The 18,822-nt window shown below is 31.8% G+C and overlaps 1 protein-coding gene and 1 long non-coding RNA gene across 32 annotated transcripts in view; both read right to left on the minus strand.

Moving 5' to 3' along the window:
* The window catches only part of LOC660769 (basement membrane-specific heparan sulfate proteoglycan core protein), a 122,952-nt gene that overhangs the window by 93,015 nt on the left and 11,115 nt on the right, over window positions 1-18,822 (minus strand). The window lies entirely within an intron of this gene.
* Window positions 8,690-10,330, minus strand: LOC103312992 (uncharacterized). The gene is made up of 3 exons (XR_001574929.2): window positions 9,965-10,330; window positions 9,860-9,907; window positions 8,690-9,800 (listed from the first exon to the last, which is right to left on the minus strand). It is a non-coding gene; the product is annotated as an uncharacterized LOC103312992 (long non-coding RNA).

Here is an 18,822-nt window from a genome sequence, read left to right on the forward strand (position 1 = left end):
CATTTTTAAGGTAGCGCTTGAAAAGCAATACATACCTATATCGAGTAATGGAATTTAAATTGATTTTGTTGATACTTACTACTCTAGGCTTACCTAAATAATTCGAATACTTGTTTCCAGAGAAGCGTGCATGGTAAAGGCAGAATTGAAAACAAGTAGTATTGCCTTAAACAATTCTACAAGTTCGAACTCTGAAGTGTAACATCTATAACCACCAAAGGTTGCCAGTGCTCGTAGAAATTTATGAATAAGAAAAAGCATTGACGCGACTTTATTCTTCAGAACATTTATATCATATCAATAAGTGATCCGTCACTGAACACAGGAAATGTCAATCTCTAAAAGATATAAATGAATCTTAAACAGTTTATGGCCCGTAATATAAATATCTATTCCTAACACACCTCTAGTTCTCAACTTCCGCACCGATATTTTCATGCCCTCTGATTTCATAAATTTACCGTCGTGTTACAAAACGGAAGTAATTAGAATTGAATTTGTTATACATCCACTTTCTGCAGCTATACTTAAAGACACGATTTGTTTTTCTGCTTTTGTAATTTAATTTATATTAACTTATTCTGTTTGTATTTATAAGTGTGTCTGTGTTTTTTAATTAAGTTCCAAATCCATATGTTAGCTTTGGTACAAAGAAATAAGTGAACCCAGAAGCAAAATAGTTTATTGAACATTTTTCTGCAAGAATTAAAGGCCAAGGCTAAAATTATTGCAAAAATGTACACAATGTAGTGCCTTGTCAACACTATGGAGATTTATTTCATATTAAAATACAATAAATCAACACGTTTTAATAAAAAAATTGTCACATTCTGATTAAGGAAAATACCTACTATGAATGATACGAAAATAAAGAATAAAAAATATACACTCCCAAAATAAAATAAACGAAATGAATTACTTCATCCCTATTTTAAGTTTCAACTCGTCCCACTTACGGTTTTATTTAAAAGAGAGCTTTTATTATTTTGCACCCGACTGTAAAAAATAAAGTTTTAAGAGTAGAGATTAGACAGGACATCTGTTTCTAAAGTAACCACGGTTAAAATGATAACAAAATTGCATCTAATGCAACTACAAACCCAACAAATGATTATGTATTAGTATTTTCACGGTACCTGGTTGAAAATGTCAAGTACACAACGATATTTCTCTTCGTTTTCTTTTAAATTAAATCGTGAAAGATGAGGAAAAAAGTTTGGTGATGAAGGTTTTGTGCCTAAGGAAAATCTGATATATGTACTTAAATTTTTCTAATATTTTTACAGAAATGCTCGCAACAGCCTGATGGATTGTGATGGATACAATTTACATTGTTGATTAAAACCATTTATGAGAATAAAAAAGTGATTTTATTGACATTTTATTGAATAAATAAGGGTATAATATACTCTCGTAAAATTAATTGAAGATACCGTCGGTGTAAAGTAAAATATGTAAATTTAAACAATAAACGGATGTGCAAACAGTATAAATTAAATGAATTGCAGTTCATCCGCAACAAAAATAACCAATGAATCAACAGCACACCGCCGTGTTTTAAAATAGCCATCCACAATATAAAATAAAGCGGTCAAGTTCTTTCAGTGGTGAATGAACCAAGATTTGGTCAGACTGGCCTTGGTCCCAGGAATCTTCTCGATAGAAGGCTATTATTTTTTAATAAACGCCAAAATCCGGATACTCTATTATACCTAATTAAAAAAAGCTTAAACATAATTAATACCCAATTATTACGAGCAACCACAATTAAGCTCGAATTACATTGGAAAAGTTGTAACTTATGAAACAGAAAATATGAATAAAATTATAATATTGATCGTTCAGTTTAATTTGTTTTTACCGCAACAAAATCGAAACCTAATCGGTGACCGGTAGTTTGCTACTAAAATTATTTAATAACTACACAAACAATCCAAAAAAGTTTGTTATGATTTATTGCTAGCATTCAGCTAGGCACAGTAACTTGAAAAAATAAGTTTCCAAATTAAGTTTTCAGTTTAAAACATTGTTAATAACGGGTGATTGATGCCACTGGTTCTGGAAAAAATTTATTAAGGTCGACTGTACAATACGAGTGTAAACCAAATCTTGGATTTATCTGTATCTAGCAACAGCACTAGAAAACTTTTTGTTTTTTTAATAATTCTATTTACTGTTAATTGGCGTAATACGAAGTTGTCCCGTCTCCTTATAAAACGGTTCTAGTTTAACTAGATTTACTCAAGCCCACGTAGTAATTGCGTTAATTAAAAGTTGTCAAAACGGCTGGCATATGAAGACAATTCTGTAAACTAGAGTATTACATCTGGCTTATTAACTTTCGACTGTGAGCGGATAAAGCCGCACGACATGATATATGGATACAGAAGTGGGCCAGACAAGACCAGAATCAGTGTGTCCATCAGGGCTGGTCCTGATCCTTCATTAATAATGCAGGAGAACATTGCGAAAACATGCAGATACTACTTGTTTATTGCAAATGTCAAACAATGCACTCGCTTTAAGTGCCGTTGTGACTATTGCCGGCAAAGTTCTTCCGCATGAAAAATTTATAAGGCAATCTGAATTGCGTAACAACCTCCGACGAAATTTTTAATAGATAGGAGTAGCGTATTGGAACAATTATGACGAAAATTTAACAGTTTAAAATTAATAGTGAGAGTAACACGTGTTGGTTACAACAGCAATTGTTTGAGAACTGTTAAAGTAAATAGAACGTCTGGTTACGAAACAAGTTCCTCTCCAAGATTAGAGGAAAAATGGGTCAGTGGTTATTTCTCCACGAAAAGTGATAAAATAATGACTAGACATGGAAGTCGCGGAGGAAGCGGTGCCAAACCGCAATCGCTAGTCGTAATCAAAGGGTTTAAAAGGTGATGCAAAGATTAAACGAATAACCCAATTTGCATACTTTCACAAAACACCTGTTGTGACATAACATCGTCAAATAATGACATCATCGCTTCATCCTAATAATATTACGATTTTATTTATTTGGAGGCAAAGAAGGTAACGCGCTAAAAATACAAACCAATCACAACAAACAGCTCTAACTTCATTCATCAAGATATAAATATTCATTATTCTGCGTTAAACGGTTGGGCTTATGGCGAGGTTTACATAAAAGCCTGTCTCTTAGAAAATGTCACTCATTTTTATAACAAATAAAATTAAAAAGTTTTATTGTAATCAAAATGTTTTCTACAAAATGTTAAATTAAGGACACAAATCGGGATGTGCTTCATGTCAGAATCAAAGTAAACCAATCGAAAGTTTCAAATATGTGTGTTGGGTAAATATTTGACACCCCCGCAATTCGGATCGACGTTTCGATCGGTATTCAACAGCAAAAACCGGGCACACTAAATTAGAAACACAAAAATCAGATTCAAAAACGAGTTTATTTGAAAATACCTGTGTAATTATTTCACAATATGTTAAAAGAACATCTTAACAACATTTAAATTCATAATCAAATTATTTAAATTTTATTAGTTTTAAAATTATGTTAACATCGTTTTATAAGAATGTAAATTAAAAACGTAAAACACAAATAATTTTTTAAACAAATACAGCTACAATGGCAAGTATGCGATATATAAAAAAATGAGTAACTAGGTAATAAACGCAATTTTCAGTATTAAAATATTTTTTTTAAGTTTTTTCTGTTGTGCTCTCGGTTGTGCAGTTCTTATACAAGTTATTTTTTTATTTTTTACTGTATCTCAAAAACCAATAATCACACAAACCAAGAACGTTTTATATTTTTCTCTATGCATTTGCATTTTTTCAGAATTTTTCGAATGACACGAAAATCTAAAATTGCGATTAATTAATATTTATTACAAAGAGCTGTAAAAATTTTGAAAAAATTCACATCCCTTGAGAAAAAAAGTACTTATACATAATAGCAAACGCAAAATACTTTTAGCAGACTCACATTGTATAAAATTAAACGACCGGCCTATTCATTACAAATATAAGATTATAAATTAATCCAATAATACACATGCTTACATCATTTCATTGTATACTTGTTGAGTCATAGAAAAACAAAAAAAGATTAGACCATAAAAATTTATAACTTGGAATAAAGTTAGAGTTTGCCTGTACCTAATATCCTGGCCCTTTATAATAAGGAACAATAATACAATCGATGTTATAATTAAACTCTACAGACGACTTCATATCCACATCCACATAGAATTTATTTGATTTTATTTGTACTTTTCGTGAATCACCTTGTATGATATTGTGTAAAAATTGCCTAAACAATCTTCGTAAGTTTCTTTCTGACGCACAAAAGCGTAAGAACGCAACAATAGTAAATGTTTAAATAAGTTTTAAACAATTCGGCTGACTCATCGGCTAGTATTTTTACTACGAGAACATTAATTTTGTAATAATGAAACTGAACGTTAAGATTAGATTAATTTTATCTTAACCATTGAAATGTTAACAATAGTTTTAAGCTTTCCATATGATTTAAGCAACGTCACTGAAACCCGTCTCGACTTTTAGTTAGGTACCAGCCACTTGTTGATTAATACCAAGAAATATTAAAATAATAACATATGCCATATAAGACAATCAGTTCACGTTTTGCTTTGGCTATAAATTTTCCAAACGTAAACTTTTGGTACTTTTTTACAAAATGCTCTCATTTAAAAAAAATATTCTTGTACTAATTACAAGATTAAAAAAACAGCCTTAATGTCACGAATTTTAATACCAATATTAATTATTAATAGCATCTTTGTTGCGGTTCACTTCTGATCTAAAACCGGCCGCAGATAACCGTTTTCTATTAATAAAATCATTTCCGCTGTATGTCGTTATATTCCCTCATATTGTTCACAACAAGACTAGCTGCAGCATTTTGACTTTGGCCTATATAATTTTGTGTTTCCTTGAATTTGTCCGAAATCTAAACTTGCTAAAGTTAGATTATATCATAAACAATTTTTGTATACATAAAAAGGTGAACGTTCCGGCCTAGAAGTTGGCGTAATGTTTAGACTGCAGTTTAGCGAATTTTAAATTATCGTGTGTCTGCACTTTCGCTTATTTTATTGTAATGTTTTCCTTTGCGTCGTCCCGCCATATAATTAAAGGCGTGCCAACTTTGATGTCAATTCGCAAGTAACAAGCTATGAAAATTGGCAGAATCATAAGAAATCTGAGACAAAACGCGAGCCATTTATTATTCATCTGACAGTCTTTTACGAGCAGCACTAATTGTGTGTGAAAGTATGGTGGATGCGCCAGTTTCCCTTCCGACAATGTATTTGTAAAACAAGATGAGTAAATGTACAGCCATTTGTGTAACGTTTTGAGACTATAAAAATAAGCTCGTGGCGCAGGGATGACGGTTCCAGTTTCAGTCCTGAAAGGATAAACAAACATTCTCTGGAAGAATAACAGCTCTCAACACTTAGCAGACACTCGCTTGTCCACAGAGTTTGGCTTATACAGATTGATTAATTGGGGTAACTGGATATAAAACGACTTGGGGCTATCTCCGCGTTTTCACCCCTTGCGGTTTTAATTTACTTCCCGATTTATACACTGGATATTCCATAAGGCGATGACTACATTTTATGATTGCGAAACGTGATTGGATTTTATACAAGTTGTATTGCAGCAGATGGTGCACTTTTATTATTTAAACAATGGTGGTGTTACGTGATACACTAAAACAATAAAAGTGTCAAGTTGAGGGAAAGCTAGTCAAGCCCGAATAAGGTCAACGCTAAAACTGTTTGGTGCTTTTATGCAAATTGTTGCTAATTGAATCGTAATCCTGTAAATAACTCGTTTAACACTTTAGTTCGGTGTCTCGGGGCAATGTGGATGAACGCGCCTTGAAAGACATCTTTAACCCTCTCATGAATTTAAATTCTTATTGTTCGGATCATGTTTTCTGACGGAACTCGCTCAACAATCGAATTAGAAAACCGACTACGTCCCCGTTTAATATTTCATTTAATTTCGGATCGGTCGGATCAATCCATTGATGGCTTCAGGAATGTTTCATGATTCCATTTTGTTTCTAATAAATATTCAAACAAACCTGGCCTGATTTTCCCGCCAGAGCGACGTGAATCTTTCCCAAAACACAATCGTAGTGTATAGATACTACCTAGATCGTGTTAAAAAACCGAGCATAAATCATAAATGAGATTGGAAACTCTGATAAATGTAAAAATCATATCGAGGAACGTGACTTTTTGATGTGTTTATACAGGTTTCGTTCGTACTAAAAAAGGAAGTGTTACGTAGGGATTGGCTATTTGCCTAACATATTTATTTTATTTCCTTTAGCGAGTGGGTGACTGCATTACCAAAAAGCACCATACGTTTATTTAACGAAAAATCCGGCCACAATGGAGCTATTAATAGTAATGTGACAACTAATCTTCAATGAAGTGTCATTGGAACGTGCTATTTCTGCATACAACGTGACTCCGCATAACAATGAAAAGTCTTTCGTTCGTCTGATTAAATAAAACGATATTGAGAAATATTGGTTGGTGCAAATGGACTAGTTTCAGCCGAGACAATTTATAAGCGTGTGTCACTTGGCATTTTTCAAAAATGATATCACGCAACTCCTTATAAGGTACAAAATGATGTAAGCGTGTTTCCTTGACGATAATAATAATTTAAATTGATCGGGCAGTAAAGTCACTTGTTCTAGATCGTTGTAATTTAAATGTAATTATTTTTACTTCGGCGATTTGCGTAATATGAGTTCGTGTTAAGCGGATTTACTCGTTTTAAAGGGTTATGCATTCCCAAGTTTGAAAATTCGCCTCCGGTGAGAACGATGCACGTTTTCATCACTTAGACAATAACACGGTTCTATACTGAAATCCTAGTAGATAAAGGTTATTAAGTGGCTTTAAAATTAAAATATCGTGTTACCGATTTATGAAAGACGTTACCATAAGCCACTTGCACTTTAAAATTCAAATAACAAAAGAATATTACTTTTCCAAGAAAACTAATAATTTTCTTATCTCTAGGCTGGATATAAGGTTACAAGGTATACGAAAAAATAACTGGATACACATAATAGCTAAAAACAAAAAGTAAGAAACAATTAAAAAAATACTTTTCCAGAAATAAACAAAAATGTCCAGCTTTATTTAAACAACAAAATATAATTTTCAATTTTTGAATAATTATATTACAGTGAAAACAGAAAATACCCATGTATGTACATGTTTATTTATGGCAAGTCTCTTTTTTCGTAGAAGGCTTATACTCACAGATACATTACATTACAGTTCTATTACATTTTATAAAATTGGAAATAATAATTGGTAGTCTTGTAAAAAAATGATCAACAAGTATAAGAGAAGAATAATAATTACAATAACTACACGTAAGTAAAGGTACACAAGTGAAAAGGTCTTGAAACATTTCAAAGCAATATCACTCCTACTCTTACAATTTAGCAAAATTGTTTACACGTATAGAGATTTATTACTACAAGAAAACAACAATTCTCGGAACTGAATAAGTGCATCTACGTCTAATTAATCACATCTCTGTCATTCAAAGACTGGTTTGTAAGAAAAGAATTAAGTTGTTTATAAGATGTAATTTAAAAATATTAAAATGACAACTGCATTAATTAATAATAAAGCACTTAATATAAAAGTCATGCCCCATATAATGTACCTAGAGTATATTGTGTGCTACATTTTATTTGGGTGAGATTCGTCATATTACGTGAATCACCGGGTATATTATAAGCAATAATAGCACTGTACATACACAGCATTTATCTCTAAAAAAGTCTCTAAAAACTCGAATTTTTAAAGCAGTTTACAGATCATTTGATTAGGATCAAATTTTAATTCAGAATTTTTAGCCGGAATTAAATTTTAATCCTCTTTTGTAAATCGGCCCTTTGAGTATTGTGATAGAAATACAAGTATTTCATATTCACTCAGAATGGCAATGGCAATTCAAAGTTCAATCTTAGTTGTTTTAACAAAATTTACGAATAAAAATATTTTTTTATTTAAATTATCAATAGGTTGCCTGTTTACAACCATTTAAGTATGTGTTAGTACAGTTCCCAATTAAGCAGAACTGCAAATTACATTATTTATTTTAAAAAATTGTATCCGTACGCCACTTTGCTGTTTTAGAATTTGCGGCAAAAATACGAAGTTGCAAATACGAGAAGATACCTAAGTTTTTTTGTTTCAGTTGTTGTTTAAGAGTTACATATTTGGTTCGCAAACACACATCACCTATGTATCTTCAATAAAATGAAGAGGGATGTGCAAATAATCTCAGTTTCTCGTGTTGTGTATTCATATTCAAGCGACAATTAAAAAACATACTGTGATCTTTAATCAACGTAATTTGTGAAATACTACAGCAACCTATAAAAAGAAAATTATTATAATGCCAGACTCGTGTACATAGACATAATGCTATGTGCACGAATCAAAGCACCTTAATGTAAATCGGTATTTAACGGGCATTAGGCAGCAGACTTAACAAAGCGTCAAAAAATAACGATGGCCATTACTAAGCTTATTCATCACTGACATAAAACCACTTTTTCTTTATTACATGACGGCGGTCGCAACACATAATAACTCACTTTATGTAATAGGTCAGGACAAATCGAGTGCCTCATATTTTAATTCATAATTTTTTGGAACGATCGATTATTATTCATGATTCAAAAAGTTAACAGCAGTTCATTATTTCTGATAATGTTTGTTTAAGTTGCACCCGTTGGCATGCAAAAATAACTGCTCTAGCCAAACGTTTTGCAGATTCCCTACTTTAAAGAAAAAAGTGTTAGTAATGTGTTCATGAACTGGTTTATTTTAAAAAATCAAACATTGAAAAATAAACAGACACTTAACTAATTTTACAAATGTAAATATACAAGGTTTTATTGGAACTGTTTACGAATTAATTAAAATTAAAGTGAGTACATTGTTTTGTAAAACCTTCCTTCACTCAATTCATTCGGCTTATCGATAGTTTTCTAAGACTTGCAAGTTGCATTCTGAGGTTAAAACAACTCTTGACTTGATAGCCAAGTTTGTACTTTGGCATATTTACTAAATGCTTGGAGTAACTTTGTATGTGTGTTACCCTAAAACCTGACAAATGCTATCAGATTAGTCAACAGTTTATCTGAATTACGAGCACATTACAAAAATTAGAAACTTTTCGTTACTAAACTAATTGCCACAACTAATAAAACTAAAACAGCAGCTAATAGTTTAACATTCCCTACAAAGTCAGTCTTTTTTTGTAGTACATTTCTTTCGACTAACTCAACAAACCCAAACTAGTTACACATAGGAACAAATTGTTTCATAACTTGATCAAAAAAAAGTTACCATTTATGAGTTTATCTATTGTTTTCAAAGAAAAATCTATTTTTCTAGCCAAAATACATATAATATTTAAAAAAATACGTAAATTTTGCTGTATACTACTAACATAGTTACGTGACAAAAAATACCTCTTCCTATCCTATCCTAGCTGTTTCAGAGCATAACTAAGAAGAAATCAATTTAAATCTGCTAACAAGTTTTTTGTTGTGCAACTCAGAGCAATAACTTTAGTGTGCCAAAGAACAATGGAATTGAAAAAGAAAAAATCAAACACAAGCACAGCCGTTTAGAGAACAGCCTTGCAATAGTTACTAGTACCATCGTTCTGTATTAGGAAACGCTGAAATTTGTCCTGAAGAACTATACCTATAACTTATTTTTGGGTCCAATGTATCACTGAATAAACAATAAAAATACGCTTATTTTAAAGTTGTACCACTCAGTTAACAACTTACGCTTGTTAGCTAAACCTGAAACTTGACTAATATCCAGTCAAAGCTCACCTGAAAAAGAGAAAAATAACCATTAGATCAGAATCAAATCATAAATTATTTAATTACATGCGACATTTCAAAGCTGACACTATCTCCTGTATCGGAATGTGAACGATCCATTGACCTTCAAAGAAGCTAATTAGCAAATAATTAAATCATTTCAGACTGGACATCTCCCGGCAAGCAACATGATGCATCAAGGCCAAATATGAATAGTCTGACAAGTCGGAAACTGCCCCCGGTCGCCACAATGTGTTAAAGCGTTCAAAATGCTGACTAAACTCGTCTAGGTTTTTTCGCGATTTGGCAGACTTTCACGGTCAAGACTGGACTCGGTAGACAAACGTTGCATACGATGAAAACCGCATAATCTCTTCGCCTTTGTGCCAAGAAAAATGCCCTCACTATTCAGTCTAATGGCAAATGGGTATCAACCCACCAGAAACTAATGTTAATGCAAGTTGAAGTATGGAAACTTAAATGTTTGTTTTTGGGCTCAAACCCCACGGTTCATTATTACTCTCAAAGAGATTAACAGAATTTGGAAGTGTTAAGTATAGATAACGTATACAAATGAGACGACGCAAACTTGCCGCTTTACTACTAGAAAATTCAAGCTAAAGTGCATTACAAAGTTCTGCTGCAAATGGGAAAATATTTTTTTAATAAATCAATCAAAATATTTAAAAAGATAAATTCTTTCGAAGAAATACTGACCACCTCCATTTGAGTTAAGCAGGATTATTTATTAAAGAAATAGAACAAAATAAAATGTTAGATTGGGAGCAAATGATGTTGTCCAACTGTCAACCCCCACGTAGCTACCATAATTACCTTGTTTGTATATTTGTTATATGACTAAATTATGCAAGATAGTAATTAAGATATAACGTTGTGTTGTCAGTTTTTATTTAAATCAACTTTGTAATTATTAATCAATAATAAAGTAAACATAAACGCTTACATACACTTAACATAATGCTACATAATTAATTAGATTGAAAACACTAATTAATAAAACAGGAAAATACTTAATAGAACAAAAAATTCTGTGTTGCTTTTAATAATTAATAAAAAAAATTGTCTACGAGAACAACACAGGAAATTTCTAGAATACCATGCTCCTCAACAAAAATGAAATGAAAATGAAAAAAAAGTTGCAGCAATGTTGAAAAATTAAAATGGGTCCCAAATTCAGCGCCCTATTCTTTATAATAGACGGCAAATGACAATAGATAAGGAGATCCTTAGGTTTTTACTCAGGACTGTTAATAAAGCCAAAGAGATCCAGGCAGTTATTGGCTAAAAATTCTTTTCACCATAGAAGTTGAGACCTGAAATTAAGTAAGCACATATTGATATGTGCAATCAATTCAAACTGTGTGAAGCCCTAAAACTATTATTAGTGTTAGTGCCTTTGAAGCCAGCTCATCAGTTCGGATTTCAGCAGAATATAAACTACCAACAGCTGGCTGACCACCCATTTCCTTATATCCACTATACAGCAATAATAATAATTGTTAACGGCGTGACTCACTCCCAAATTTGATTTATGACAAATTGAAGGCAATTTCGTTTAATTGCCACAGCGAGCACATTATTCAGTTTGCCAGACAAAAAACGAAAATTCTAAATAAACCAAAAGTCAAAAAATGAAAAGTCAGATGTTATTACAGGTCATCGCTCTGATAATTTCCGCAAAAAGATGTCACTGACATTGTCATAACGTGCTGTAATGAGTTTCGCAATCCATTTTTATCGTGACTAAAAATACCTATTGCGCTACCGAGATTTAACATTTTATCGGTAGTACCTTATTTGGCGAGAAGAGCTGCAACGGTTCGGTATCAAGCCGCACCTTGAAACACTCATTTTGATATTAATGAATTATGATCTATTTGTCAAGAAGCAGAACCATGACCTGTACATAATCTCTCAATTGCATTCACAAACAGGTTCCATGAAAACACATCTATATTAGAAAACAGCGATAATTGCATTTCGTAGTTAGCATTTGTAATAATTTATGCCCCAAACTTAGGCCACTGTCAACTGGATAGACCAAAGCCTGTGATGTAATTCTTTCACTAGTGACAATTTACATTTTCCGCACTTGTGTTCGAAATAATTATGCACATTTTGTGTGACTAACGAAAGTACGCAGCTGTTGGTCATTCGTTACATGTCTCTGATTTTGAAAATAGAAGATGACTTCAAATATTGACTTTCTTGCACATATGACTGTAAAATTTTTTCTTTGACAAGTAGTATTTTGTTTCCATCGTTTCGTCACATCTGAAAAGTAGGTTAAAGAATTTACTACATCCGCACTATATTTGCGCCTGATTATTTAATAACTTATTGTTTACAAGCTATAAGATTAAGTCATTAAAATTTAGAGCACCACAAATAAAAAACCGTGACAAATTATATAGCGAGCTTTTAAATGTTTTGCGGCACAAGGAGCGGAGACTCCCACCTTTAACAAGAAAATTAAAGCAGACTATAATAACAGTGTTCACAGAATTAAACATGCCACCAGAAAACAAAAGTATTTAAAAAATCTAAAACGAACTCAATTATGTAACAGAATTGACATTGACTTCGTGGAGCGAACAATCGTCTGACGACTTTTTAAAATAGAATGTTAACAATAATTCATTACTACTTATTCATACGGGATGTATTAGGCACTCTTTGATCAGTTTTGAACGTTATTATTTATCTTTATTATAAATGATTGGATAATGGCCTCAAGTAGGCATAAATTTGAATTTAAATTGATCTAAATTTACATGGCTGCTCCCTAATATTTTTCTGCTCTTTCAGATTATAATGTGACATGATGACAAAATAAATGTGCTTCTAAATTAAGAATCCTCCTCATCACTTCGCACCTTGTTTATTTTATTATATGAGGGAATCTTCAGTAACCTTCTTTGCGAAAAATTCGGTAACAATTTTCGTAAACAAATTCCCATATTTATTTATAAATAATAATAAATAAAATTACATAAATAAATCAATACTATCCGCTTATTAATAGTCATGAGATACGATGTTACACTAAAAAATGCTGCCATAAAAATATAATTTTTATGAGACTATTGAATATTTTAGCAGGCACACAAACTGACACAATTTTAAATTGATCCAACAAAGAGTAAATATAATTACAATTGTAAATTCATCAACGTAACGTGGCAAACAAATCCGAATTAAATTTTAATTACTCTTTTATAAGAGTGGCTAAATACATGCTGTCCTAAAAATCGTCAATTTCTTTCGTATTAGGAGGATAAATGCAGTATTTACATCACGAATATCGAATCAGTTTGAATAACTATAATACGATGTTTTGTTCTAGTTACGAGGCACAGCATGCGACTTTAAACCTGCCTGCCCAGCTATCGACACATGATTAGTTAGTTAACTCATCAATCACAATTTACACCAAACCTCAAAACCCAATGCTCTCAAACCAGTGCGTTTTGCAAAAAATGATAAATACAGCAAAACTCTTCTCAATAAATAATGAATAAAAGATCAAAACAATTTAACTTCTTTGAGGGTCGTCCGTCCGTAGCCACGTCTACAAAGGAAAAACAACACGGAATTTTCTATGTGAAAAATACACTAGTGATGTTTATGGTTCGACGTGCGCTCCTTAATAAATGCAATTAAAAAGTCGACACACAATTAAATCCCTGCCACACATTTAATTCAAAGTGTGTGTCGCCAAGAGCGGTTTTTGCACCACAAGTCGATTTTGGTTTTATTTCTGTCTGGCTGAAAAACCCACGCATTACTGACCACTTCTCGGTTGCATAAATGTTCAAGATGGTGATTCATTAAAATAAAAATATTGCACATTTCATTCTTTTTTAAACCAGAAACGGTGCTGTGGAGCCACGGCTTGACAACCTGCCTTATTTGCACAGTCTTCCTGTTTGTACGTACAAAGGGCAAGCTCTTAAATGAGTCTGTGCAACGACAACGACCTCATTACCTTGAAATAAGTCACCGCTTTAGTTATGTCACCTGATCTTAATAACGCTTTTAACCGTGTATGTGTACCATGATCACGGCCGATTACATAACACACGATATGTGCCACATCAAACGGTTATTTATAATGATTCAAATAAATTAATCCCAAATACTTGCCCCAAAGAGAATATCAAATTGATTAATATATGAAATGAACTCTGCTATCCTAAAATAGAATATTGGATATTGCAATAACATGTTTCATCAATTATCTCAAATCCGCCATAAATTAAGAAAACTAAATTACAGGTGAGGCCTCAGAAAACAAAAATTAGCACTTCTTTCATAATTCATCGGTTTCATAATCTCCGGGCTCATGATACCCACGTAATCAATAATTAAGTAATGAATGATGGTGTTTCATACTCAACCACAAATTTTGTAGTTGAACTAAGTTACAAATTAACAAATCATTTCTTCACCGTATGGCACTGTTGCTTGTGATTTTACCTCCTTGGTTTATGGTAAACACATGACCGGATTTAAAATGCAAAACTCTTGAATTTATAATGAAAAAAAGGAAAAATTAATTCAGCAGATACAAATCACTTCGACCAACATTTTGACCACGATCTTTCCACCGTTAGAAACCAAATTAAGTTAATTTTGTATCTGTGGTAATTGTACATTTACGAAATTTCTAAAACTCCCATCAAATGAAAAATCGATTGTTCAAGTTAACAATATTTCTGATTTCTTTATTCCATTTTTTGTATGTTGGTAATAGTACAAGAGTAAAAATTATCCACACATTTTGATGACTTGACCTGACTTGACTAAAAGTCAAATGTGCAACCAATGATTTTTGATGATCTTATTCTACCATTTCACCAGAAAATTTCGTCATAATTGAAAACATTTTGTTCAGAGGATGTTAGGATTAAATTTTTTCACTTATTTAGAGAACGTCCTGTATATAGAACAGTCACGTAAAATCGTCAGCAGTTTGGTAAAACAATAATGAAATATCGTCGAAAGTTTGATTTATTTGGCAGTTATTAGCTAATCTCAAACGTTTCGCGTGTACCCCTCTGTAATGAAATATAAATTCAAGAACAAAGTGTGGAGCTTTTGCATTTAGCACTTCTATTAAAAGCGTGTGTTCCAAACTACATCACGGAAGTTATGTGGCTTGGAAGTGATTGTAGTCACTCAACAAGTATATGAAGGGAAGTAGAGAATAAACGCTAATATTTCAGATTATCTGGTTAATGACTTCACACCTGCATGTATGTATACCGTAAATCTTAATTTGACTTTGAGTACAACGTGACTGTAACAATACAATGTTCGATCAACGAGCGAAAGCCTAGCACAAAAAGGCATATCTCCAAATAGGTGACACAAATTATGCGAAGAGTTTCATTCTTACATATTTAGTTGCATTTATCTAAGAAAATAATCGCAACGGCCCTGGATTTTTATAAAAAATCTAAAGATAATAAAAGTGGGAGAGTTATAATATCTCCGGAAATGCGAAGTTTAGAAGCAAAGGATACATGAATGAATACTTTGCAAACAGTAATAAACGTTTTGATTTGTTTCGGTTAGTTTTAAGGTAATTATTGTTTATAATTGATTAGTTGAATTATTCAACGTACATAGTGGGAACATGAAACCAACAGACTGCAATAGAATTACAATACAAACTTTCAAAGTAAACAAGCCATCCAATAAAAACATAAATCACCACTACAACCAACTGCACGAAAATGTAACATCGATATTGTGTAAATACATATCAAAAAGTGCTTTATACTTTTTTTGGAATACATTGAAAGTTTCCCCTAAGCTGTTTTCAATGTGCAAATAATAGAAACCCAACCGAAAGTTGCAGTTATATTAAATTTATTTAAATATTGTAAATCGGGATTTACTCAACATGTATATTACCATGATTCGGCTCAAGGATCTTTTCAAATATACAGATAACTCACATGTTATTTTAAACAGATATTTCTCGCGATCTCCAAGCGTTAAATTAAATAGTTAGGATTGATTTGGGTTTAATAATTTATATGGTCCTATTATGTTCAATTGTTGACCTTTAAAGTAGGTAATCAATACCTATAGAGCAACAAGGCATCGTTCCCAAAATATGTAAAATTATGCCATTAAAAACAAAATCTTTTTTTTATCCCAGTTTGTGTGCCATTGTATTTAATAGCAACCAAATTTTAATTCGTTTTCTGTAAATCGATCCTCATCGATTAGACTAAACAAAAAATCCCAAGACCTAACTATCAAAAGCCCAATTAAGCAAAATTAATTGACTTCGTTGCATTACATGCATTTTTTAAAAGAGCTTAAAGCCGATACATTACAATAACAAACCTTAGACTTCCAAATAATCTAAATTAGACAATTAACGAGAAATTAAATCTAATTAAGTTCCAGGGTAATTGCTATTTCAACAAGTAAAGCCTTAAGTTATTAACTTAATTTTGGTCAAAATTTGCTGAAACTATTTCTGTTATTTGAGATATTTTCAGACTACTTAAGATACAAACTTTATCGAATTCCGCTTAAAATGCTCTCATCTCATTATCTATTCATTAAAAGTGAACAATGTGAACGCATAATACGAATGTAAAATTATGCATGCGGTGCTTAAGTCTGTAAAAGCTCGGAAGAAAATGGGAACAGATCGAGAGATATTTCGACAAAAACAAGCCAGCAAATTACCAACTACTTTCAGAAATTTAATTACTATGCAATTCAAATGTTAAGGGATCTATCGTTTTGTGTCGAAGAGCACGTTAACTTTTCAATTAGTAATTACTTGCCTGCTACTTATCGAGTCGTCTCTTGAGAAGCTCCGCAAGTGTTGAAGTAGGAACAATTTTCTGTGTAGATTTTATCGACACACCAAACATGTAATGTACTAGATGACATAAACTGATAATCTGGTCACCAGCTTTCACACTAAGTTTCATTACTTATGGATGGAAAGGGGGTAGAATTAGCTAAATTAGCATTGACAACGTGTAAATAATACAATAATACAACAAATATTTTTTAATGCAAGAAATGAAAACACACAAAATAGTACGCTTAAGTTTATTTAACAAAAAAAATTAGGCACAAACCCTAAAAGTTTCTTTACTCCTAAATTCAATAATAAAGACCGTTTCCAGCTGTTTAAAGTTATAGAAAGTTATTAAATGGGACAAAGTCACAAAAAAGTTATTACAGATTTACCTAAATAAACAATATGATAAAATCTCCACATTTAAGTTTCTGACCTTGTTAAGACTATTTATTTAAATAAATTAAATGTATACATATAAAAATGATGAATCATAAGAGAACATATAATTCATATTTTTTACGGAATATCATTAACATTTGAGAAATATGGTACTAAAATATTTTAAAAAAACACCGAGCTTACAAGTTTTATGTAAGAATAATAATAGTTACTTGTTCAGGTTTGGATTTTTTATTCACACTACAAAAAGCTGTAAAATAATATGTTTTAAACAATTATTTTCAATACAATACTGTATCAGAGATTTATCCCCAAACACGTAATACTGCTTATTCACTTATACTACAGTAAATAGTGAGCACATAAAAAAATCCTTAATTACTTTAATATTTCATTATTTTCGATTTTTTTCAATCACCACAGAGTTGCTAAAAAATATAATAACTGCTAATAATAATGTGTCAATCATTTCACGTGTAAAATAATTGCAAGTCATTAATTTACTCGTACTTATTTAAAAAAGTGGTTGCTTAATTTGAGTAGCAGTTACAGGATGTAACACTTAAAGCAAAACATTGTTTTTTACTGTAGTTAGTCAAGAGATGAATTATTGAAAAAAGAATTCTTATTTTCTTATTCCAAAGTAACAAAATTCTTTTTGTATTTTCAGATAATAAATAAACAAAATAAAATTTACAATAATTATCTGCAATGATGTGTCACAATAATGATGAAAAAAAATTAATACTTTTGCTTTTAATTAATTACGTTTTGGCGTTTTTTACGTAGTCATAATGATAATTAATTTAAAAAAATCTATATAGTATTTTTTAGCATCAGAATTGTTTCAACTTGTCAATATCTGCGCTCCGCTTTAGAAATATGGAATAGGAAAGCCACCAACTCCAAACAGACAGTGTTAATCATCAATGCTGCATTACAAAAAGTTTTTAAAAGCGAACACCGTTCAGCTATTGTCACAAATCAGTATGCCAATAAATAAGCTCAAGCAATTATTGAAAATCTGTATTGTATAACACGAACTGTTCAGTTTCCAATATCCAAAGAATGTGGTGACTGCACACAGTAAATAAACGATAAAGTATACACAAGACTCTCTTATGTACACCCACTACCATATATGGTACGAGAAGTTCAGTAGGTGTGAGTGACGTTTGTTTGGGATTATAAATATCAAAAAATGGTTCATTTTTTTAATTTTAAGTGTGTACACTGAATACAGGTTGTGGGTGTACAAATGGCCGCATAATCACCAAATAGGATCTCTTTCGACTAATTAACACGTTTAGAGAAAAAAATCCCTCCAAAATAACTAAAGATGAAAATATTACGCGCGATGTGTTTACCCATTTATATGGTTCATTCAAGTCGAAAATTACTAGAGGGAGTTGAATGAACTGTGCCAGTTTGTAACAAATGTTTTATAAACCGAGTTTTTTCGAAATCGAGGCGCTTTGTTGCTAAAATAGGAAGCAGCCGACGATAAAGACGATAAACTGCAGACTAAACTTGGAGACTGACACATTATGAATCAATGAGATAATCTCTGACAAGTACCGAAACGAAAAGTAACACGTTTTCCGAAAGCACTTACATGAATAGATACTTCTCTTGCCTTTTAACAATGTAAACGCCGGCACGA

This window comes from Tribolium castaneum, chromosome 5 (genome assembly GCF_031307605.1).
Source record: "Tribolium castaneum strain GA2 chromosome 5, icTriCast1.1, whole genome shotgun sequence".
In the NCBI taxonomy this organism is placed as follows: Eukaryota; Metazoa; Arthropoda; class Insecta; order Coleoptera; family Tenebrionidae; genus Tribolium; species Tribolium castaneum.